Below are 24,971 nucleotides of genomic sequence, written 5' to 3'. Positions count from 1 at the left end.
GTCTAATCACAAGTGGCCAAGAGGGAGAGGGGATGTGATCCAGCCCTCGACGCCCCCAGAACAGGTAGAAAGAGAAGGGGATGGGTGTTCAGCAGAAGTGGGAATGGCCAGACCACACGTGGCTGAGAAGAAAAGACTGGGGGTTTGGAAATATATTTGATTCTTTGTGTTCATTCTGGCTGCTGGGATGGAGCGGGCCCTCCCAGATGTACCTGGCCAGGTAGTGGACTCAGAGCCAGCTGGGAGATGACAGATGACCCTCGAGGCCTTCCCTGTTTTCATGCTCATGATTTTGTGGGCATGTCTTTAACTTGAACTGCAGATGCCTGTCAGATGACCTGGAGACGCAGGTCATCAAGACAATACAGCCCTGCTGTAGCCATGGCACTAAGCCAGGGGCCCTGGAAGGGCAGGGAGAGGGTGCTGCTTTGCAGGAGAGAAAAATCATGTTTTTTTTTGGAGAAAATGGAAAATGGTGCTCCGCCCAAGTGGTAGGTGACCTTGTATTGAGTTAAAATGCTGCTGGGGAGATTAGTGAAGACAAACTTGAAAAGAATGCTAATGAATCGTGGTGGACGGGAGCCCAGAACCCTGACTCCCCCACTCTCCACAAGGGGTGCTTGTGCCTATAAATAGACACTTAAAAACCAATTCCAAATTGAGTTAAGATGTGGGCCTGTTTCCTCGTATGGAAAAGCGTTGCATAAGGTGCAGCGCTCTGCCGTTCCTCCGGAGCAGCCCGACGATTCCGTGCCTTTGCTGGGAATCCATGTGGAGCCTGCAGGGATTGCTCAGGCTGCAGATGAATTGGACTCTGCCTCTCCAGGGACTCGGAGGCTGAGGGCAGGCAATGGGAGGGCTATGGCTCCTCGTCCAGGGCTGGACGCTCTAGGTGTGGGAGGCAGGCTAGGCAAGCGTGGGGGCAGGCTCCTTTTCCCCGCGGTGCTCCTGGGAGGTCATCAGAGGCTGGGCCCCTGACAGACGGCACCTCCACAGACCCACAGTGGCTTGGGGTGGTGCAGGTGGCTGTGGCCCAGGAGGGGAGGGTTAGTGAGGACACAGTGGACATGTAGAGAGAATTCCAGCCTGTACTGGTAGACCCAGGCTTTGGGGCCCATCCCTGCAGCCCTTCTTGGTCACAGCTGCTCAAAACTGGGGTTGGGGTGCCCAGAGAGGATAGTAGTCTTTCTCACTGACCTACTGAAGGTCACAGAGCCAGCTTGTGACCAAGTGAGGGTTTGAGGCCCCATCTCCGCCCCGCAGTGGGAGTTGCTGGACATCGCATTTAGTATGTGCACCAACCCTGAAATCACATCTTTTTGGAGGTCTTTGGATGGCAGTCTTTGGGGGTGAAGAAGGATGCTGATGTGGCCCTAGGCAGTGTTTAGGGGTTTTGTTGCATTTCATCTTCCCAACACCTGTGAGGTTGTTCTTAGTGGCTATATTTTATACATGATGAAACTGAGGCCAATGATGTGAAGGCATTTGAAAGGCAACAGAAGCACCAAGCCCTCTGAAGGAAATTGAACAACTGTGCAAATGTCAGTTTCCCCCTTAGAGGACGCAAGCAGATCACAGTTGTACAGATGGCTTGGTCACAATGGAAGCATCTTCACCCTTCGAAGGGATAGCTGATCATTTTCCTTTATATCAGGATCAGAGGCATCTGCAGTGGGCCAGTTTGGGGTGGCAGGGAACCCTCTTCACCAAATTCCCTAATTAAAACCCACCGCTAGAAACATCTGTCCAGGGAAATGAGAACAACTGTCAGGTTTTGTTAGAGAAGTGTCAGCACTGGGTCTGCGTTAGACCTTTGTGATGTGGTAGAGGCCGTTGTCTGCCTGTGCCAAGTGCAACACCTTGTAGTTTCCACCTAAGAAGGGTGCCGTCCTCTATGACTTCAGACCCTGGGACCAGATTGAAGGTGAACTCTCCAACCAGCATAGCTAGTCATGAGATGCTCTTAGACCTTCCTTCCCAGCGGGTGAGGATCCGGGGAGGAGGCTGCCATTGCTATAGTTTGGAAAGGAACAAAGGCATTTCTTTATAATGTGTCTGTCTTCAGTCCAACTGGAGGGAGAAGAGGAATTTGAGTGTGATGTTTAAGACCAATAATCCCCCTCTGACACCACCCTCAGCTTCCGGCTCGCTGGTCATGTCTACCGCCCCCACCATGAATTCCTGAGCCGATGCAGAGCCTTGCCTTGAACCCCTTGAATCTATGGCCTTCTTCTTCAGCTTTTATTTGCAAAGGTTTCTTTGTTCAAGAGAAGTGTGGTAACCTCTTTTCTCTCCATGAAACCACTTTGCCCAAGAGGAAGGCTGGGTTGTGATCCTGGGCAGAGGAAATGATGGTGGCCCGCCTACTTCCTCTTTAATCTCTCTTCATTCCCCTCAGCCTCCCTTCCACACCCACCTCTGCCTGAAAGTGTCCCAAAATACTGTTTCTGCACACTAGTGGGGTCAAGCTTTGTTGTGGGAAAATACATATTCATGAGGGCTTAGAGGAGCTTCATTAAAATGCGGTTAGTCTCTTCAGAGTAATGCATGAGCCATCCCTTTATTTGCCCAACTCAATGTTCTTAAGGCGATAATTATATCTTGAATGGCTGAAAAAACATTTCAATTATTTGTTTCAGGTAATTTCCAATCATCTCATTAGAATTGTAATCGGTTCACTTTTACAGGTAATTCGAAACCAAAGGCCTCTCGTTCATTTAAATGTCTGTACTTGGAGGGGCCCTATAAGAACATGCGGATCATTTCTGAAACCAAAGTAATCTCCTCTGTTTCCTTTTGTTTTATTCCAGAAAGATTTCATCCCTGGGAGGTTTTTCGGGACATTACCAAATCACTCATTTTCTGTAAGTAATCTGAGGTAGCTTTGCATTTGTGAGGTTTTGCTTTTGATGTGTGTGAAACGGGGTCATTTTACCTGAGAGACACTACAGGGCTGGTGGTACTGGGCAGTTGCCATAGGTCTCTATTTCCTGGGCGGCTGTGTGTGTATCATCCATTACCACTGTGGGCACAGGGGGCCTGAAGGTGGGATTTGAGTCTCCGTCAAGGAGCCGGCGAGTGCTGGGCTCACTGCTGGGCGCTGGGTTGTTGGGACAGAGGCCTCCCTAGCCACCCCCAAGACAAAGCAACACACACCCCCTCCCCTCCTCATTGCCCTTCAGAAGACCACAGTCCTCACAGGATTCAGTCATTTATTTGTGCATTTCCTGCTGCCATTCCTATTTGTATTGAAAGTAGGTCTATACCACCTACAGTAATTACCATTGGAAACATTTCACTATCAAACTTGGACAATGTTACTAGTTCACTAGGAGTTCACCACTGTGAAATACCAGGATGCTGAGAGGGAGAATCTGACTTCCATTAAAAAGAGCATTGCTGAGTGTATGGCCCATGCGCTGTTGCCCTGTGGGTGAAGCTGCACTGTGGCCCCGATCCCACTGACCCACGGTTGGCACTTGGCTTGCTCTTGACCCACAGGGCGTGTAGGAGCAGAGTTGTACAGGTTTTGTAGCCCAGGTGCCGGCTGAATGCCTGGGGCAGGGGATGGGTTCAGGACTGAAGGTGAAGGGCGCTCTTCTTCCTACGCCAGGGACACCCCAGTGGCTTGGTTGTCGGGAAGCTGGTGTGCTTGGGAAGTGGGGAGGAGAGGAGCCTGTTGCTGGAGGTGAGGAGGCCAAGCCAGGCATGGCCTCTGTGTCTGGATGCCAGGAGCAGGTCTGAGTTTCTGATGGATTCCATGAGTCCCTGTGCATTCATGGGGAGGAGCACCTGGCAGGCTTGGAAGGAGCAGTGCCGGGCAGCAATCTAGTGTTGCATGTAGAGAAATGGTGGCTTTGGAACTCCCAAAGGCCAGGAAAACTTTTGGTCCCCCAATGGGGAAGCTATGTGCCAATTCTGAGGATGAAGATGAAGACAGCAGGGGCAGGGATAGGACACAGGAGTGCCAAGATCCGAGTTCAAAACCACCGTTTTGCCTCTGGTGCATCAGAAGGACACAGGGCTTGCTCTCTGGAGCTATGGAAGGAGCATGCTTTCTCTCACCTTCTAACCATCCTCTAAGGCCCGAGGCGGGGTAGCCGCCCATAATCACTGTGCAGTGCATGGGCTGGAATTCCCTCTCATCAGGTTGGGGGTGTTCTTGTCACAGATGCCCTCATTGGATTCTGTGGTAGCTTTGGGGGTTGAGGGTGGCATTTTCATAAGGCATTTAAAAGACATTGAACACTCAGCCCCCATTCAAGAAAACTTTAGAGGAATTGCATGATTTTTAATCTGTTTGGGCCTGAGAATAAATGAGTACTTTCCTGACCTTTTCATCAGTTATCTTTAACATTTGTGCATTTACTTCTGTGCTCTCAACAAGGGCTTTTTATCCTGTGTGATTTTCTATTTAGATTCATAAACATACTTCAACCTTAAATACAACAGATGTATCGACTACCCTCAACTGTTGGGGATTCTGGAAAGAGAAGAGATTTTGTTCATAACTGGCAGTGAGATAGCTTGTGCAGGGGGTTCCTCAGGGGCAAGTGGTCTCCTGAATGACAGTGACATTCCTGTCTTCTGGGAGTCAGGGGTCAAATAGCCAGCCCATTGTGTCTGCTCTGTAGGAACTGTCTGCCATGAGACTGGCTTCTTGAAGTTTTTCTAAATGACATTGGGGTTGTCATTGCATTCTGATAGAACCACGGGTCAGTTCTGTTTGTGCCTCTAAGGTAGAGGGTATTTTTTCCTCTGAGCCCAAAAAAGACCTAGTGAAATTTTTATGTATCCTGAAATAGGATTAGAGTATCAAAATCAGTTGCAATAGACAAAACACCTCCCTCTCTTCCTGCCCTGTAAGTGAATCACTCATCATGATTCTCCACTGCTTCTCTGCAGAGAAGCATGTTTCTTCTGTGAGGGAAAAGTGGCAATGAGAGGGATACTTTAAAATGTCAATCATGCCAGAATGAATCTCAGTGAGGGGAACCTCAGAGGGAAGAGATCTGGGTTTATTTATTTCTCTACTGCCAATAAACCATTCTGTAACTTCAGAATACTAAGGCCCAGTGAGTGCCTGATGTCTTCTCATACAATAACTGTGCAAATATTTCCACATACTGGAAAAGTTTGGGGCTGTGTTCTGTTCTCCGCCCCCCCACCGGGAGAATTAAATTCAAGCCCTCACTATCCTATGTCATCAATCCTACTGGCCCTTGATCTTTAAAATGTGTGAATTCCATGTACTCATATAAGTTCTGTGATTATCCTGAAAGGTTGTGGGAACCCTAATAAACTGTGTTTAAATCATAGACAAGTCTCAGAAAATATATTAAGTTAGAAGATGCTGCATTTGTGAAAATGGTTGACTGACACAATGTCAGCATGCCCTTGTCCAAGTACAGATACACAAAAATGCTGCATAAAATCTGGCCAAGAATGTTTTTAAAGATCCAAAGAAAGGCAGAGAAATTCCCAGCTACTAGACATTAAAAGAAAGCAAAGCCGGAGGACTAAGGGGAAGCTGGCATAAGGATGGTGCAGTGAGGGTCCTGAGGGAAAGCTGTAGTTAGGATCGTGTGGTATCTGTGTACCGCCCAGAGGAATGGGTGGGACAGGGTCGTGAGCCCACTGACAAAGTCTCACATGCACAGGAAACCTGGAGGTGTCAGAGATGTGTTATTGACCAGATGGGAAATGACACAGGGCAACTGGTCGTCCACATGGAAAAAGATAAATAACATCCCGAACACTGGCAGCCAGTATAATATTGTATATCAACTGTATTTCAATATAATTTTGTCAATAAAATTTAGAAATTAATGCTGTAAGTTAAAACTTATAAATTATAAAGTTATGTTACAGTTGAAAATAGCATTAAGAATTTCCATAACTAAGACTGTGCTCAGATCTAGTCTCATTACTCTTATGGTAAAATGAGATAAAAACAAGACTTGTCCACTACGCTGATAGACAGTGACTGTAATGGGGTATGTGGTGGGGACTTGATAATGGGGGGAATCTAGTAACCACAGTGTTGCTCATGTAATTGTATATTAATGATACCAAAATTAAAAAAAAAAAAGACTAGTCCTATAAATTCCATGAAGTTTGTATGAACATTATGTGTTTGGAACATACAGAGTGAGACAACTCATGAAAAGTATAATACATGGTACATCCAGACAAAACTGTGGTGTATTAAGGAGAATCTTAAAAGAGAATGCTCTTTATTTGGAAGAGCTGTAGCTTTAAAATTCAGGCAAGATCTGGCCAGTTCACACAGCCTGCACATGAATATCAAAGCGATCCCTGAATGGTTTCCTTAGCATAGATCTTATTGAAGGAATGAAAGAAAAAAAAGATAAGCTCCCTACCTCACAGCCTGCATAACAAGTATTTATACCAATAGGATTAAAGACCTAAATGAAGAGCAACCTGTTAAAATGCCTACAAGAGATTTTCTATATGCCCTTGAGGTGGGAAGGTAAGACACATCTGCACGGATGGATCATAAACGACCAATTAATTAAACATCAAAACGAGCAACTTCAAGAGAAGAGATACTAGATGACTTTAAAGCAGACTAATCACTGGAATAAATATCTGTGATACATTTACTGGAAGGGATTAGTATTCTGACTGTGTAAAGAGTTCTTTCAAATCAATTTAAAAAATTGAAAAAATGGGGCAAATAATATGAAGGAGGAGGAGGTGGAGAATGATAATGCCGGTTAGCCTGAACACTGTGTTGGACACATTGCTCTCTACATGTCTTTGTACTTGAAAAAGTTGGTAAAAGAAGAGGTTCTGCTGAACAGCCCTGCGTGCCCACACAGAGCTCACTGTGTGGGTGCTGGGCATCCCTCTGGCGGGCCTGGGCCTCCCTTGCTCCTGTTTACTAGCTCGTCTTCGGCTGAAATTGCTGACTTTCTGGGCTTCCCTGGTTACAGAAGGCCCTGCATTCCTCTCTTCCCTGAAATAGTTAGGACTTCCTTTTTTTTTCCCCCATCAGCTTCAATTGAGGTATAACTGATACACAGAAGCACTGCACATAATGAATGTATACAGTCTGGTGAGTTTGGACATATGTGTATCATCCGGGTAATAAACGTACCCATCACCTCCAAAAGCATTCTTGTGTCCCTTAATTTTTTGTGTATTTGTTTTATAGTAAGAACACTCAACAGGAGGTCTGCCTTCTTAAACAATGTTTCACGTACACAGTATCTTGTTAACCGCAGGCCCCACGTTTTGTGGCAGGTCTCTAGAATGTGTCGATCTTGCCTAAGTGAAGCCTTACAGCCACTGAACAGCAAGTCGGTTGCTCCCCATTCTCCCTCCCCAAGCCCCTGACAACCACGGTTCTCTTGTCTACTTCTGAGCCTTCCGCTGCTAATTTAGGTGCCTCCTGTAAGTGGAAGCATGCAGTGTCTGTCCTGCGACTGACTTCTATCCCTGAGGATAATGTCCTCAAAGTTCCTCTGTGTTGTGCTTATGGAAGGATTGCCTTCATTTTGAAGACTGAATAATATTCCATCGTGTGATAGACCACAGTTTCTCCACCTAGTCATCCTTCCATGGGGACTCAGGTCGTCGCTATATTCTTGGCTGAACAAGCTGGGCTTTGCACCTTGACCCGGGCCTGTTCCTTCACCAGCAGTGTTCACACGGGTGCTCTTCCCGGCCCTGTGTGGCTGACCCCTCTCCCATGTGCTTTTCCCCATCCTGACGGGCAAGGCTCATGGGCCACCTTCTTGGGGCCTTAGTTTAAGCCACGTTGAGGCGTGTTGTATGCTTTCTGGCCTGACTGCTGATGTCTCTGCGAACTTGGGTGCCTGCTGGTTCTGCATCCCTCACGATGTCCAGGGCAGGGCCTGGTGTATATGGTAGCTGCTCAGGAAATCTGTGATCGCTGTCTAGCTCTAGCTCATTTTCCTCATCTGTAAAACACGGACTCATGGTTTGGGGGGGTGCTTGTGATAATGAGCTGCATTGTGCATGGAGAGAGCGTAGCACAGAATAGTTCCCCATTGCCGTCTTTCTCGGGGGAGAGGTGTGGAGAGGGCATGCAGCTGGCCGTGATGATGTGCTTTCCCCCTCGGTGTGTTTTCAAATACTTGAAAAATGCCTCTTCTAACACCCACCTTTTTGTGTGTGTGTGAAGTTGCACGTTAGGAGAGAAAAAAAATTCATCAGCGCCTTTTTTAAAAGATGAAAAATGTGTTAAGAAAAAGCACTGTGAGCTGCTACTAGGTTGGGCCCAACATAATAAATGTGATTAAATTGAAGGAAGTTAGCCATTTCTGTATGTAATTTTTTATTAATGATATTCAGATCTAGTTAATTATATCTAGTTCTAATTAATTACGGGAGTGTGTAAGCTGGCATTCTCAAACTGTGTTCTGTGGAGCCCGATTAGATGTTCCTGCAAATGGTGATCCACATTCAGACCAGGCCGGGACACCCTGTAGGCCTCCTTTTGGAGAGTCCCAGTGCACTGTATTAAAGGCCTTGGGAATTCCTGCAGCAAAGAACTTATTTAAATCTGTTTAACTCGTCATTTTTCAAACTTGTTTTCACCACCTGGGCTTCTAGATATACAAGGAAATGCTAATTGAAAATACTTGTACCATAGGAGAATTCTTATACCATAGCTTATGCTTGGACTGGTTGATAAGCAGCATATGTGTTTTTGGAGACATTTATTAAGTCTTCCAGTGTGGCATGGCTGGCGTCTCCTCTGTTGTGGCCGAGTGTACTACCTCCTTTCCTGCACAAGTCACTCATCTGCACATCTGCAAGGGAGGAATGAGGATGGATGGCTGGCCCTGTGGGGTGGCTGTCACGGTGAAAGGCAGTGGAAGTGACCCGCTGTGCTCCTGGCCTGTGGGAGGGCTCCAAGAAGCTGTGCTTGTTACCCGCTCTGGCGGGACCATCATTTACAAGGAAGTTCATGACGCTGACTGTGTCCTGGCCTCAGGGTCTGCAGGGAGACCACTCACCTTCTGGTGAGATCTTTCTTGAAAAGGAACACCTGACCCCCGCTTTTATTATCAGCCACAGCAGCAAAGTGTGGTGTGTTTTGGTGGCCATACATCCTGACTGTTAAAGGAGATGAGGAGTGACTCCAGGGAAAAGTGGCTCACCAGTCTAGTGCGTCACGCAGGAGGAAGTCAGGTTTAACCTTTCATCCAGAAGGGTGAGTATAAAGGCGGGGCATTCTAGGCAAACAGAAATGTGTGTGTGACTGAACCGTGGAGACAAGCAGCAGCATTACAGATCCTGGGGGGCGCGACCGGTCTGGCCTGGCTTGATGGAGAAGCAGAGGATGAGGTCGCAGAGGCCAGTTGTCCTGTTTGGGTGGCCACGGAGAACCCCTGACAGGCTCCCCCAGAGGGCTGGTGCCACAGATGACCTTGACGGCAGGTGGAGGGGGTGAAGTCCTCCCGTGGTCCCTAGGGAAGATGATGTGCCTGAGTACAGCCTTGTAGGGTGTGGAGGGGAGATGCTGAGAGGAAGAGCTGGCAGAGCTGTGGCTAGTGGTCAACCAAGAGAGGGAGGGGTGGTTGGTGTGGGTATGAGGTGGGAACTCGGAAGGAGGGAAGGCCGTCTTTGCGGTGGGAAAAGAACCATTGAATTCCCACTTCATGGAGGGCCAAGGAGCCTTTGAGGGGGTGGATGTGGAGCTTGGGAGGGGCAGGGTCACCATATGAGGGTCAGTCCCTTAGCCATGCTGGCTGAGGCCAGGGATGGGGTGAGCTCCAGGGGCGTGGCGGTCTGGACAGGGGAATGAGGAGCCAGAAGTGGGCAGAATCCAGGAGGGAAGGGGGCTCGGGTGGTCAGTGGCCTAGCAATGGTTGCTGGAAGACCACGTAGGATTCTCAAGGGCCCGAGGAAGTGAATGTAGGGTTTTTATTTTCCTCGAAAACTGGCCAAGAAGACAAGAGGCAGGGTGAGACAGTAGGGAAGGCGGTATATTCCGTAAAGACGGAGAGGTGATTGTTCAGGGCTGTTCAGGGATGAGGAGAGAAGCGGCGCTTGTAACAGAGGCAGTGGGAGGGAGGGTGGAGCAGAGGCTGGGGGCCCCGCAGAGAGCTGCTTTCCTCTGGGGTGATGCAGGGGAAGCATCAGGCTCTTCCAGTTGTGGCCTCTGTGCTCTGGGAGGTGGGGGTCAAGTCCGGGAGGAGCAGAAGTTTGCTGTGACAGAGGTGCATGCAGACCCTGCACTAACTGTCTGACCAGTGTCTCCAGTGTGGCTGATGTCCTTTGGTGGGTGGACTGGACTCATCTCAGTTGATTCTGACGGTAGTGCCCAAAGATGGCCGACCTCCAGCCTTATTCTCAGCCCTAAGGACACAGAAGCACCTGCGTGGCCTCCCCAGATTCTGGCTCATTGGGACACTTGTCTGGTTTTTGTCGATCCTTAGTCTTGACTGTCCTGCCCTAGGTCCTGCCACAAAGCAGGGGCGTCATAATGTGGGAGAGCCAGGAAGCTGTTCCGCCGAGAGGCCTGTCAGTTGCCAAAAAAAATTGGCTCCCACCTGTGACCACATGAAATCTCACATCGGAAAATCCATCGGCTTTGGGGGGCAGTTAGCCTAGAGATAACTCATAGCCTCCTCCCCGTTTCTCACGTCTGCGGGGGTGGGGGTGGGCTGCAAGCCCCGTCAGAGTTCACACCATCCCAGCCATGCCCACGGTCATTGCTTGTGACTTAATGAAACCAAGGGCTCCCTTAGGCCCTGGAAGCACCTGTCTGCCTCTGTCCCTCTATGAAGTCTTGTGTCTGCACAGGGCACTCTCCTGGGAGGTGGGCTCTTTGTGTGTGATTTCATTCCCTCTGCTGGCCCATTCCTTCCCCCATACCCTGTGGACCCAGAGGCAGCGGTAACATTCCTACATTGCACACAGCCACATGCCACACATACGTAAAATTGGGTTTATTAATCAGTGCTCCTTAAACTCTGGAAGTAGATGTCATGGTTTCTGCTTAACAGAGAAGACAGGCTCATTGACATGTTATCATAGGCAGTGCCAGACAGGACCTAGCTGAGTGGGCTCTGCTGGGCACAGCATAGTGCATCGAGCATGAGCACACCTTTCACCCACCCCGAAGACTCTCAGGCCCCCAGTCTCCTGCAGGTGATGTCCTCGGTCCTAGTTACCACTCCTAGGCGGGGAGAAGACACCCAGGGAGCGTCTGAGGCAGCCCTACTTTGGCAGGAAAGTGGTTTTGCGACCTGATGATTCTGTTTTCTCACCCAACAAAGGGCTTGGGGACAGAGTGGGAGTTGTTTAATGGGTGCAGAGTCAGTTTTGCAAGAGAAAAGAGTTCTGGGGACGGGAGGTGGTGATGGTGGCACAAGAGCATGAATGTACTTAATGCCCCTGAACTGTACACTTAAAAATGGTCTAGATGGTAAAATTTTTGTTTATTTTACCACAATCTAAAGAAACAAAGAAAGCACCACACAGGACTAGTCAGAGACACTCAATGTAAATCAATTCCAGGGTGATTCTTCAGACCCCGGGGCTTTGGCCTTCCCTCCATTCTGCGGCTCTCCTGGGACTCCTCTAAATGTCCCCGTAACCATGTCTGTGTCCTTCTCCCAGTCTGGCCCAGGCGGGAAGCCATTCTCCAGGGTGGTGTTACTGGGATGGTGTGCGTGTGTGTGAGAGTACATGTATCTGTGTTTGTGCTTGTGAGTCTGTGTATGAGTGTGGGAGAGTGTGTGAGTGTGGGAGAGTCTCTGTGTGCGTGAGTCTGAGTGTGAGAGAGCATGTGTAAGTGTGCATAGGGGATGCTGCCTGCATTCTTGTTCCAGAGGCCTGACTACTGGGGACCCGCCCAGCGCCCTTGCCTGTGGAGCACCGAGGCCCCGTGAGGAGGCGCTGGAAGCCTGACTCACAGAGGTTAGGGCAGCGTTTCTGCGCTGTGGCAGCAGGCGGGCTCACAGTGGGGTCTGAAGGAAAACATGGAAGGCTGAGCCTCTCCCCGTGGTGTGGTGCCTTCTCTGATCTCACTCAACTGCAGTGCCCTTCCTCTCCTATAACAATCTACACCCCATACTGACCAACTGGACTTACTAATAGAAGAGACCAGAAGTGGGAGGAGCCTCTGGAGATTGACTTTTTCAAAGCCTGTGTTTTGAGTTGCAAAGTGTGCAAGATCAGCAATTGAGACCATAACATACTTTTCTAAAAATAAGCTTTTAATATTGAACTATAATATAAACAGAAAAGCACAAAACTCATATGTGTTCATTGCCTTGAGTTTCTCCAAGTGAACACATTCATGTAACTACCACCCAGATAAAGAAATAAAGCATCCCCAGAACCCCCCCAAGTCCCTTCCCAGCCACACCCTTCCATACCCAAAGGTGACCAGAATCCTATCACCAAATATTATTCTTGCAAATTTTTGAATTTTTTTATAAATGCATTTCCACAACATGTGCTCGAATGTGGCAGTTTCTTTCACTCAATGAGATTAATTCCTCGGTATTAAGTATGGCAGAAGTTCACTGATGTCCACTGTCATATAGTTTTACATTGTACAAACATACAAGAATTTATCCATTCTACTTTTGATGGACATTCGGATCTTTCCCAATTTTTGGTCATTATTGTTGATGGGAATATTCTTATACATTTGGTGCCCACATGACTGCATTTCTATTGTGTATAGACCTGGGGATGGAATTGGTGAATCTTAGCATTACAGTTATGTTTATATATTAGTGAACAATCAGTTTTCTGAAGTGGCTGTTAATAAGCTACAGTGCCATCGGCAAGTATAAGAGTTTCATTTGCTCAACATCCTTGCTACTAATTTGTGTCACCAATCATTTTAATGTTAATTCTGATGGATGTATAGTAGGATCCTGTGGTTTTAATTTGAATTTCACTGCAGATTAATGATGTTGGATATCTTTATTCAACATATAAGCTCTTTTGCTCCTTTTTCTGGGGGGGTTTCTTTCTCTTTGTGTTTTGTAGGATTTCCTTATGTATGCGGTGCCCAAGACCTTTGTTAGATGTACACATTGCATATATTTTCTCACATTCTCACTTTCAGTGGTATCTTTTGATAAGCTGACCTTATGCATCTTTTCCTATAAGGTCATTGCTCCTTGTGGCCTCTTAAGGAAATCTGTGCATAGCCCCGGAATGATGAATTAGAAGCTTAATTGTTTAAATTTTCAGTTTTAGATCTACAGTCCACCTGGAGTTGTTTTTTTTTATGTATATCATGAGATAGATGTCAGGATTCATTTTTCTTCCAATGAGTATCTGGCCAGTCTGGCATCATTTATTACCCTACTGCTCCTGGGAATAAAAATCTGATTTTTGGTGTGACTGCTGACAGCTTTCAAGCCTTACCTCCCACTTTTCCTTCTGCCCCATATCTGGGCGAGCTGATGAGAAAGGTTGCACACAACCTCAGGTGGTCCAACCGCACAAACTCCAACCACTGTGCGCACAGGCTTTTCTGTGGCCTCACCTGCTAACCCCAGGGCCCCTCCCTCCCATTTCCTCTCTACCCACTAACACCATTTTTGGACTGGCTTTTGCTCCTGCTATGTTCTGCCCAGAAAGACAAATATGTAAGTACTTGATCTCTTCATACCCTTTTGGTATGTATGCAATATATCCATCTCAACACTGAAACTAATTTGGGGTGGGAAGGGGGATCCCACCCTCCAGGAAAGGGTCACTCAGCAATGCCGCTTGTTCATAAATGAAATTACCGTATGTATGTGTGTACTGTACTCTATTCAGTTCCTCTGGTTTATTTGTCTGTCCCTGTACAAAACCACAGTATCTTAATTACTGTGAATTTGTAAGAAGTACTTACTTCTGCTAAGTTAAGTCCTTCAATTTTGTTCTTCAGGATTTCCTTGCTGTGTTTGGCCCTTTGCATTTCCAAATAAAATTTAGAATCGTTTTGTCAATTACCAGACAGATGCTTGTATATAAAACCTGCTGAGATTTTGATGAGAGTCCTTTAAATTGTAGATCTATTAAGAGGGAATTTATATCTTTATAATATAAAAGTCTTCTAATCCATGAACATGTAATTTCCCTCTCTTTGAGTTTACTTTACTTTCTCTGATAACAGTTTGTAGTTTTGTACATACAACATCTTTTGGTAGATTTCTTCCCAGGTGTTTGGGTGTTGTTTTTGTTTACTATTATCTTGTTGTTGGTGTAAGTGCTCTTTTATACATGCTATCCTTGAGTATGTGTATACATAATTGATTCTACATATTTCCTTATATCTAACAACTTTGCTAAATTGTCATTAATTCTAATAGTTTATTTGTAGGCTCTTTTAGATTTTCCAGATGTATAATCCTGTTGTCTATAAATAGCATTTCTCCTTTTTGCACTTATTGCAAACCCCAGTCTAATGATCTCTTAGGGGAAAATCTTCTCAGTTTTTCACTTTAAATTATTCTGATTGTGCTTGTTTTTTTGTGAATACTCTTTATAACATTCAGAAAGTTCCCTTTCATTTCTAGTTTATTACAAATTTTTATCATGAGTCAGTGTTAAAATTTCCCAAGTACTTTTTATGCATCTAATGAAGTAATCATAGGATATTTTCTCTTTATTTCATTAATGTGTTGAATTATATGAACTTTAAATATTAAACCAACCTGCATTCCTGGACTAAATCCAACTCAGTTGTGATATATAGTTTTTATATATAACTCCTTTTGATTTAATAATTTGTAAGAGTTTCTTTATAACTATGTTTAACAATGATTTACCTGCAATTTTGTTTTCATACAATGTCAAGGTCAGGTTTTGGTATCAGTGAAGGAAATGTTGGCTGGTATTTCCTCTTTTTATGTTCCTTGGAAGGCTTTGGGTGATATTGGTATTTATTTATTTATTTATTTCTTAAATGGTTTGAAGAATTCAGTTGGGAAGCCAGTGGGATCTGGAGTTATTTGGGAAGAGGGTTTTTAATTAGAGTCAATTTCTTTAATAGCTGTAGGACCATTTGGGTTTTTTGGTGTCAGTTTTGCTACGTTATGTTTCATTAACCTGTTCTCGTCATAAAATTGTCACAGTTATTAGTGTTCAGTTATTTTTAATGTCCATTATTGTCTTTTAAAACTCATATCCACTTTTTTATTTCTGGTATTGTAATTTGTGTACCTCTCCCTCACCTCCCACCCTCTCTTTTATCAGTCTGGCTAGGGATTTATAAATTTAATTTCCTCCCCAGAATCAACATTTGGGCTTATTGGTTTTTCTCTATTATACATTTGTTTTCTGTTTCATTTTTTCCCCTTTCCTTATATTTCTTATTTTCTTTCTTCAACTTTACTTGGGGTTTGATTTGCTGTTCTTTTCAAAATTCTTCAAAGTAAACAGATACCTAGATTATTTTTCCAGACTTTATTTTCTAATAAAGGAACTTAAGGTTATAAATTTCCCTACAAACCTGGTTTAGCTGTAATCTACTGTTTTTTTAATTGTGGTTAAAAAATCACATAACCTAAAATTCACCATCTTAACCATTTTTAAGTGTACAGTTCAATAGTGTTAACTACATTCACATTGTTGTGAAATTTACCTCTGTGACATGTTCATTATGCAAATCTGAAACCATTGAATAGTAACTCGCCTCTGTCCCCTCCTCCCAACCCTTGGCAACCACCATTCTACTTTCTGTCTCTATGAGTTTGACCACTTTAGATGCCCCTTATGAGTGGAAGCATACAGTATCTGTCCTTTTGTAACTGGCTTATTTCACTTAGAATAATGTCTTCCAGGTTCATCCATGTTGTAGCATGTATCAGAATTTCTTTCTTTTTTAAGGCTGGAAAATATTCCATTGTATGGATATGTCACATTTTCTTCACCCGTTCATCCACCAATGGGCATTTGGCTTGCTTCCACCTTTTGGCGGACGTGAACAGCGCAGCCACAAATAGGGGCATGCAACACTTTTTTCTGATATGTTGTATTTTCATTATTAATCAGTTCAAATGTTTTTAATTTTTATCATTTTCTTCTTTAACCCATGGGTTATTTTAAAGTGGCTAATTTCCAAATGACTGCATATTTTCTAGTTATGTTTTTGTTATGTATTTCTAGCTTAATTACACTATAGTCAGAAACTGCAACACTTTTTTCTGATATGTTGTATTTTCATTATTAATCAGTTCAAATGTTTTTAATTTTTATCATTTTCTTCTTTAACCCATGGGTTATTTTAAAGTGGCTAATTTCCAAATGACTGCATATTTTCTAGTTATGTTTTTGTTATGTATTTCTAGCTTAATTACACTATAGTCAGAAACTGCAACACTTTTTTCTGATATGTTGTATTTTCATTATTAATCAGTTCAAATGTTTTTAATTTTTATCATTTTCTTCTTTAACCCATGGGTTATTTTAAAGTGGCTAATTTCCAAATGACTGCATATTTTCTAGTTATGTTTTTGTTATGTATTTCTAGCTTAATTACACTATAGTCAGAAACACTTCCTTTATGACTAACATTTTAAAATCTGTTTAGACTCCAGTTAGACTTGTCCAGTATATGATTAATTAAAAAAAAATTCCATGTGTGCTTGTACATAGTTTCTTGGTGCAGTAATTTATATATATATTAATGAGGAAATTTTTGATAATTATGTTGTTCAGATCTATTGCCATTCTGATTTTTTTCTGCTTTTTATGTATCACTTACTGACAGAAGTATATTTAACTATCGACTGTGGTTTTAGTATATCTTTTTATAAGTTGGGCTAATTCTCCTATAAATTTTGAGAGTATATAAACTAAATACACATCAATTTAGAATTTATTCCTAGCAGGTTGCCTTTTTTTTTTTTTATCATGGATTCTTTTTCTTTTCCTTTAGAAAGGCCTCTTTTGCTAAAGTCTACTTTGTCTAATTATCCAAATAACAATACTTTCTTTTTTTTGAATACAAACTTTTTACTTCAGAAAAGTTTCAGATTTACAGAGAAGTTGAATGATAGTAGAAAGACTTCCCATATATCCTACACCTGCTTTTCCCTACTGTTAAATCATGCATTTGTGTGGTAAATTTGTTGCAGGTAATGAACCAATATCAACATGTTATTATTAACTACAATCCATACTTCATTCAGACTTCCTTAGTTCCCACCTAATTCCCTTTTTCTGTCCGGGGTCCATTTAGGGCACCACATTAAATTTAATCTTCATGTCCTTTCAGGCACTTTTAGATTGTGATAGCTTCTTAGACTTTCCTTGTTTTGATGACCTTGACAATTCTGAGGAATCCTGCATTTTATAGAATACCCATCAATTTAGGTTGGTCAGATCTTTTTCTCATGGCTACACAGGGATTGTGGGCTTTTGGTCAGGATTGTGTGCAGGGAAAAGTACCCTTCTGGTCATGTGGAATCAAGGGGGCTTAATGGCACTGTTGATCAAGGAACCTTGATTATAGGGAACTTATGCTCCCTCTCCATGAGGGGACAGTATCCAGCAAAGTATATGCAGTTCTGTGTAGGGTATTTGTCTCCTCTCCTCCCTTTATTTATTTACTCATTCATTTATTTACATCCTTATGGACTCAGGGATATTTATTTTATACTTTGGGTTATAATCCAGTACTATGTTCCTTATTTTGTTGTTCAAGGTGTTCCAAGTTTGACCCTTTTCTAACATCCTCTGTATCAGGCTCACCTCTCTGCTCCCCTTCTCTCCAGGAACTTGGCTTCCCAAGTGCTCATTGCTTCAGTAGTCCTAAACCGCAGTGTCTTGTCAGCCTAGCTTCGGGACACTCCTAGGGCCACTTCACCACCACTCTCTGCTTGTTTTTTAACTTCTTGGTTCTGGCCAGTTACAAATCCACAAATGCCTTGGAGGGAAAAGCAGCACAGAATGCGGACCTTCTTTCGGGGCATCTTCTTGCTTGTCAGGACCTCCACCCTTCAAGTCCTAACTGCTTCGGCTGCAGTCTGACACTTCTGCAGGTATATATTTAAAATAAAATATATATATATTTTAATTTCAAGAGTTTCTGGTTGTTCTTGGTTGGAGGACAAGTCTGGCACAAGCTTATGCGACTAGCCAGAAGTAGAATTCCTTAGAATTCCTTTTACTTTCCCCAGCATGTTGATGTTGATGGTGCATCATAACATTTGAAGACCTGGTGCTTCGTTACCCATGCGTCAAATACCCTAAGTAATGCAGATTGTACGTCATGTGGGAAAATGAATCATTTTTTGCATTTCCTTCCTCTATATGCTTAGTCACAAGGGCTATAAAAAAAGATCATCTTCCACCTTCCTTTTAAGGTAAGGGGAAAAATGGTGATCTTGGAAGAAGATAGCCTTCATCATGAAAGCTTTTGATGATGACAAGGACAGATGGGGAGAGTTATGTGAAAAGGGCTTTTTAGTCTTGGGGCTCTAGGGACAGTGCAATTACTGGTGAAAGGTTTGGGTTAGGCCTTAAAGAAGTTGACCTCTCCGTATGGTTAAGAATGGACTTACATAAGAACACTGCTGCAGAGATGATGTCTGTGATGCCCGTAGCGTGTGTGGCAGTAAAAGCCTACCAGTAAGTGGATCAAGCAGGATATGTAAGGTCTTCTGTGCATGCTCTTGCTAAACCTTGTCTCTGCCATCCCTTCCCTGGGCTTGGTATCTTTCCACCCCCTTCTGTTTGGTGTCATCTGCAGTTCTGAAGAGCTACTGTCTTCTTTATCATCATCCATGGTTGAACACAGCCAAGTCACTGGGAAAGTCTCCACAGGTTGATGCCTTTCTAGTGTGCTCGCTCAGGTAGCCACTAATCCATCTCATTTTGCCGCATCCAACTCAACAGATTTCAGTTTGCTCCTCAAGAATGTTGGGAAGGAGCTGTCACCTATCTTGATAAAATCCAGTTGTGTTCTCTTCACAGCCTCCCTTGCCCTTGTTATGTACCCTACCAAAGAAGGAAATGGGACTTATTTCACAAACTCATTGTTAGCTCTCATAATTGCCATTTTTATTAAAGGTGATCATAAATCAACCCTGTAATAAGTGCAGTGTAGAACTGCACTGTCCAGTATGGCAGCCATGAGCTACATGTGGCTATTCAAATTTAAGCTAAATTCATTCAAATTAAGCAAGTTAAAAATTGAGTTCCTCAGTTGAAATAGCCACATTTCAAGTGCTCAATGCCTGCCATGTTGGTCAGCGCAGATGAAACACTTATATCATTGCAGAAACTTTTATTGAAAAGAGCTGTTCTAAAAATCTTCATTCTAGATTCAGATTCAAGCTCACCATGCTGTGGAGTGTCCTAACATCATTTGGATTGTTTACGAACATTTACATGGTGTTTTCCTATAGTCAGTTTTCTGTTATCTATCTTCTTTCCTGTATTTCCTCCAAATTCCCCATCAAAAGTGACTCTATTCCTTTACTATTTCCCAAATCAGGCTATGATGCAGGTATCGGGTATGGACTCCCTATTTGGCTTCCAAGAAGGTGGCATTAAAAATGAAATGAAGCCATCTTTGTTATTCTGGGATTTGTGCCTGAAGATCGGCACCGTCTGGCTGGCTGATGTTTGTGTGACTGTTGTTAAGGGAAAAAGAATGTGATCTACATTGCTTGGTCCAGGATGTCTGAAGTGGATGCCCTCAGGGCAATTACAGTGAGTGAGGACCCTGCAAAATGAATGTCTGGGGTCCTTCATTTATGGCTTTTACAGCATCTTTGGTAGAAAAAATTTTCCTATTTAAAAAGACAGAATTTCCCCAGGTCTCCTGGGGGGTGACTACCTCAACTGCTAGTGGGTAGCACCTGCCTCCCCTGTCGTGAGCCTGGCTGCCACCCTAGATCTGCTCTCACCAGCTTGGTTGGCTGGTGGATGGATGGTAAGAGAGAGGGGGGGAGATAGAAATGTGTTAGGACCCAGATCCTGGGCAGCACTGTGAGTGGGAGAGCTTATTATTATGTCAGGAAGAAGAAAAACCTTTCTTAGTTGAGTGAATATATTGAAAAGAAAAAGGAGCCATCAGGCACCTGGGGTATTTGCTAAGGTGTTTTTTGAAGCTCTGGCCACTGTTCGAAATATGTGGTTGCTCGGTGATCTTTGTGCCCAGATAGCAGATTATGTGTGTGTGCAGGGGGCAAGAGTGACGGGACACCTGGAGGGAAGAGCTCTGGGCTGGGAGGCAGGGACGCCAGCAGTGGGACCTCCCGCAGGGCGTTGCAGTTCTGAGTCTTCCTTTCATCCCCTACCCCTCCTGGTTTCACAGAATTATTGTGAAGACCAGAAGCCTTTATGTGCCCGGAGCTGTGGTAGACATTCTGCACACACATCTGTGACCATCAGAGTACCAAGGGGAGCTTGTATTATCAGTTAGCATCACCTGGGAGCACCGAGAAGTACCAGTCCGAGGGTGTGTCCTGGGCCAGCTGGGTCTAGATCTCTTGGAGTGGGGCTGGGTATTGGTAGATTGATCCAGAGACAGTGAGGGAGATATGCAGGTAGAGGCATAGACTCTGATTCTCCAGGATCTAATGTGCAAGCAAGCCGAGAACCGCCGCTCGCCTGGATGCTGCCTGGAGTGACAGTGCTGCTGCCTCTGGGATCGGCGCCATTACCACCCTCCGACTCCACTCCGGCGCCTTTTACTGCCCTGGGAGCCTGGGAGACTCTGATTGGATCCATATGATTGTCTGTCTTTCTGCACCATTGGCAAATTGCAGAGTGGGAGGAATTGTATATACCTATGGAGACTGTTGAGCGAATTAAGTTTCAGGGACCCACAGGCAGGAAGGATGAGCTCACATCCTGGGGGACCAGGCAGTCCTGCCAGAGGCATCTTTCCAGCTGTGAAAGACGGTAGGAAGGCAGCAAGTCAGTGCTGCTGGTCTGAGGCAGATGCCGCCAGTGAGCAGCCCCTGGCTGGTGGGGAACTAAGGCCAGAGAGCCTAGTCCATCAGAGGGAGACCAGCCCTCTCCCGCCTCCATAACTCCGGGAGAACAGTGGGAGGCCAGGAGGGCCGGGATATGGTACATCAGGATCGGTATATCTGTACCAGTAATCAGAAGTTACTGTGGTGTGAGACGTAGAGACGGGAAACCCTGGTGGCACAGGAGTGGTGTGCATCTGAGCCCAACTTCATGGGCCTGGGCCACCACCACTCACTGCCCTGTGACCTTGCCTCAGCCACCCCTCCTCTTGGAGCCTTGGCTGCTTCGGCTGGGAAAGGAGGATCATGACGGCCCTGCCTAGCAAGACAGTAACTGGGGTGATGCATGTGGGGACGGGGTTCCCTGGGCACGAGGATGGGAGGCCAATGTGGCGTTGTTTTGTAACTCAGTGTTTATGGTATAACCTTCTCCCATGCAGTGAATCAGGTTTGCTCTTGACCTGCAGCTTGGATAAGGCAAGAATAGAAAGGAAGAGGAAAAAGCTGAAGACCAGGGCGCCCTCGAGGCTGTGCGCACACACCTGAGTTGGGCCGAGGGGTGCTGCTTCTTGGGGGAGGTCCCTGGGGACCAGTTGCCTCATGCTGCCCCCTGTCCTTACCCTGCTGTGCCTCTGGGCCTGGGGACTGTATCTAATACTGCCCTTCTCTAAGGGGAAAACTGGCCTTCTGCACCCCCTTTTGGCTCAAGACAACTTATTTTTATTTATTTATTTATTTATTTTGGTATCATTAATCTACAATTACATGAAGAACATTATGTTTACTAGGCACCCCCCTTCACCAAGTCCCCCCCACATACCCCTTCACAGTCACCATTCATCAGCATAGTAAGATGCTGTAAAATCACTACTTGTCTTCTCTGTGCTGTACAGCCCCGCTCACACCCCTCACACACTATACATGCCAATCGTAAGGCTCCCTTTCTTTTTCCCCACCCTTATCCCTCCCTTCCCACCCATCCTCCCCAGTCCCTTTCCCTTTGCTAACCACCAGTCCATCCCCAGGTTCTGCAACTCCGCTGCTGTTCTGTTCCTTCAGTTTTCCTTCGTTCCTATACTCCACAGATGAGTGAAACCATCCAGTACCTGTCCTTCTCCACCTGGCCCATTTACCCTCTAGCTCCATCCATGTTGTTGCAAATGGTAGGATCTGTTTTTTTCTTATGGCTGAGTAATATTCCATTGTGTATATGTACCACCTCTTCTTTATCCATTCATCTACTGATGGACATTTAGGTTGCTTCCATATCTTGGCTATTGTAAATTGTGCAGCGATAAACATAGGGGTGCATCTGTTTTTTTCAAACTGGAGTGCTGCATTCTTAGGGTAAATAAGACAACTTGTTTTTGATTAAAGGTATTATAGATAGGCCAATATTACTTCTATTTGTATTTTCTCTTGGGCCATTTTCCCTTTGTTATTTCTGCCCTTTGCTTCCCACTGGGTTATTTGTCTTTTCCTACTTTTCTTTATAAAGTATTCAAAGATCCATGCAACACAGGTGTGCATTCTTAAACAAAATTCAGATATCACGGATAAAGCTGTATGCTCCTTAGACCACCAAGTAGAGCATTCTTCTGTTGCCAAGAGAGAACCCTCTAAGGGGGTTGGGGTGTCTCCCTCTACACCTGTTAACTGTACACTTACACCAGCATATCTGTATTTGTGCAAGTGTATGGCTGTGCTTTGTTTTTATACTAATGGAGGGTATCTCAGGGTCTGTGCATTGTTCCACTACTTGAGTGTTTTCACTACACGATATTTCGGAGAACTTAGGTGATGTCAACCAGTTCTGTCTGAGAGATCTACCTCATTTGGTTTGACTGCTGGGAGGGCTTCCAGTGACTGCGGGTACTGCACAGTGTTGAGTGCACACCCTTTTGTGCTGGCCATTGGGGTCATTCCTGGTGTTCCCTATAACAAACAGTGATGCTCGTGGGTGCATGTTCCTCTAGTGTAGATAGCAAGCAGTAGGATTCCTGGGCGTCATCTGCATCTTGCAGGGTCATAGGTACTATCGGCTCCCCTTCCAGAATGGCTACAGAGTGGTCTAGTCGCCACTGTAATCAGCTCCTGATATTATAGCTTTGCTGATGTGATGGAAGGAAGATCTTGGTACTGTTTTGTCATTTGCTTGATTATTTGTGAGGCCAAGAATTATTAGTATTTTCTCTTGGGCCAGTTCCCCTTTATTATTTTTGCCCTTTGTTTCCCACTAGATTATTTGTCTTTTCTTACTGATGTGTAGGAGGTATCTCAGTGTTTGTATGAGTGTTTGGGTGGGCAGTGTACAAGCAAAAGGTTGTGACACATCCTGGATACTGATCCTTAATTTCATATACTTGCACTGTTTTCTTTTAGCCTATTAATTCATCTTCTTTGTTTTAGGTATTTTTTTCTCATGCAGGCTTAAATTTTTGGTATAGGCAATTCATTAGTCTTATCCTTGATACTTTTTCTTTATGTTTTCCTGAAGAAGGACTTCCCTACACTGAGTACCCAGTACGGTGTCACCTCTTTTACACTGAGATCAGTAGTGCATTTGGAATATATTTTCGTGAGTGCTGTGAGGCCAGAGGTATAGCAGTTTTCCTAAAGGGATTGCAGTGATGATAGCCCATTTTTTCCCCAGTGATTTGAAATATTACCTTTACTGTATATTCAGTTGCCATAGATGTTGGGCTGCTCTGGGCTTTTCTTCAGTCCTGTTAGTTAATTTGTATATTTCTTTGACAATAAAAAATTTATATAATTCTATTTTTACATCCTTCATTGTTTTACAGTGTTCTTACAACTGTTTCCTCAGCCATCTGAATTTTCATTATTCTTATTGGAGGTCCTGTTGAAATTGCATTGACCTTATAAACTGATTTGTATTAAAATATTTACAATATCGTCATAATTATGTAATAATAATAATTGTGATATTTATAACATTTTCTGTTGGCTCCATACTAATAGAGTGTATTTTTCCCATAAAAGTTTTGTACATTTTTGTGCTATTTTCCTAGGTGTTTTATCATTTTGTTGCTATTATTTATGAAATATTTTTCATTATTACATTTTCTAAGTGGTGATTGCTAATGTTCAGGAAATCCATTGACTTTTATGTGCTGAACTTGCGTCTAGGCACCTTGCTAGACTTTCTTCATAGTCCTAATGATTTGTCAGTTGATTCTCTTGGTTTTCTACAAAGACAGCTGTGTTGTCAGCAAAAATGCCTCCTTCTTCTCAACTTGACACCTCTTAAGACTTTCCCCTGTGTTAACAGCTCTAGCTGGGATTTCCAGGACAAGGTTGAGAAGTGACAGTGACAGTTCACACCCTGATCTTGTTCCTCAGTTTAAAGAGAATGCTTTCATTGTTTTGTCATATAATGTTTGCTGCATTTTGCTGATAAATATCCTTTATCCAGTTCAGGAAGTTTGCTTCTTGACCTACTTTTTAAGGTTGACTTTTAATCAAAAATGAATTGTTCAGTTTCACCAAGATCCTTTTTGGCATGATCGTATGGGATTTTTCCTTATCTGTTATTTTGGTGTCTGGCATTGGTAGATTTGGGGAGGAGGTGGTGGTGGTGGTGATAAGTTTTAGCTGACTGTCGTAATGCTTTTTTCACTGAACTAAAATTTTTCTAATTTACAGGAAAAGAGAAAAAGTGTAACGAACAGACACATCCATGGCCGTATTTGCTCAGTTTTTGTCGTTGACATTTTATCATACTTGCTCCCTCTTTTCTTGCCAAGGTTTTCAAAGCAAATCATAGCCATCGTTATTTGCCTGTGAAAATTCAGTATGTACTTTAACAATAAGCCCATCTTCCTACATTTCCACACCGTTACCATACTAGCAAAATCAAAGCTTTTTCCTTAGTAGCATATAATACCCAGTCTACATTAACATTCTTTAGTAGTCCCCCAAATGTCTTCTACAGCTGGTCTCTTTACCAGGATGCAGTCGAGGGCCGGACAGCACTTTGAGTTGTAAAGTCTCATAAGTCTTTTC

General features: G+C 44.2%; 1 protein-coding gene across 5 annotated transcripts in view; it reads left to right on the top strand.

The window, feature by feature from the left end:
* Positions 1-24,971, top strand: part of APBA2 (amyloid beta precursor protein binding family A member 2) — a 235,659-nt gene that overhangs the window by 119,678 nt on the left and 91,010 nt on the right. For 4 of the 5 annotated variants that reach the window (XM_036878723.2, XM_036878727.2, XM_036878726.2 and 1 more), the window contains one exon: positions 2,811-2,864. The exons of the other annotated variant lie outside the window; for it this stretch is intronic. The gene's annotated coding sequence lies outside the window, so the exon portion shown is untranslated. The remainder of the gene's footprint in view (positions 1-2,810; positions 2,865-24,971) is intronic. 5 annotated transcript variants of the gene reach the window in all.

The sequence above is a fragment of the Manis pentadactyla genome, chromosome 18, assembly GCF_030020395.1.
Source record: "Manis pentadactyla isolate mManPen7 chromosome 18, mManPen7.hap1, whole genome shotgun sequence".
NCBI lineage: Eukaryota > Metazoa > Chordata > Mammalia > Pholidota > Manidae > Manis > Manis pentadactyla.
Note: the sequence above shows the minus strand (reverse complement) of the source record. Positions and strands in the feature narration are given on the sequence as shown.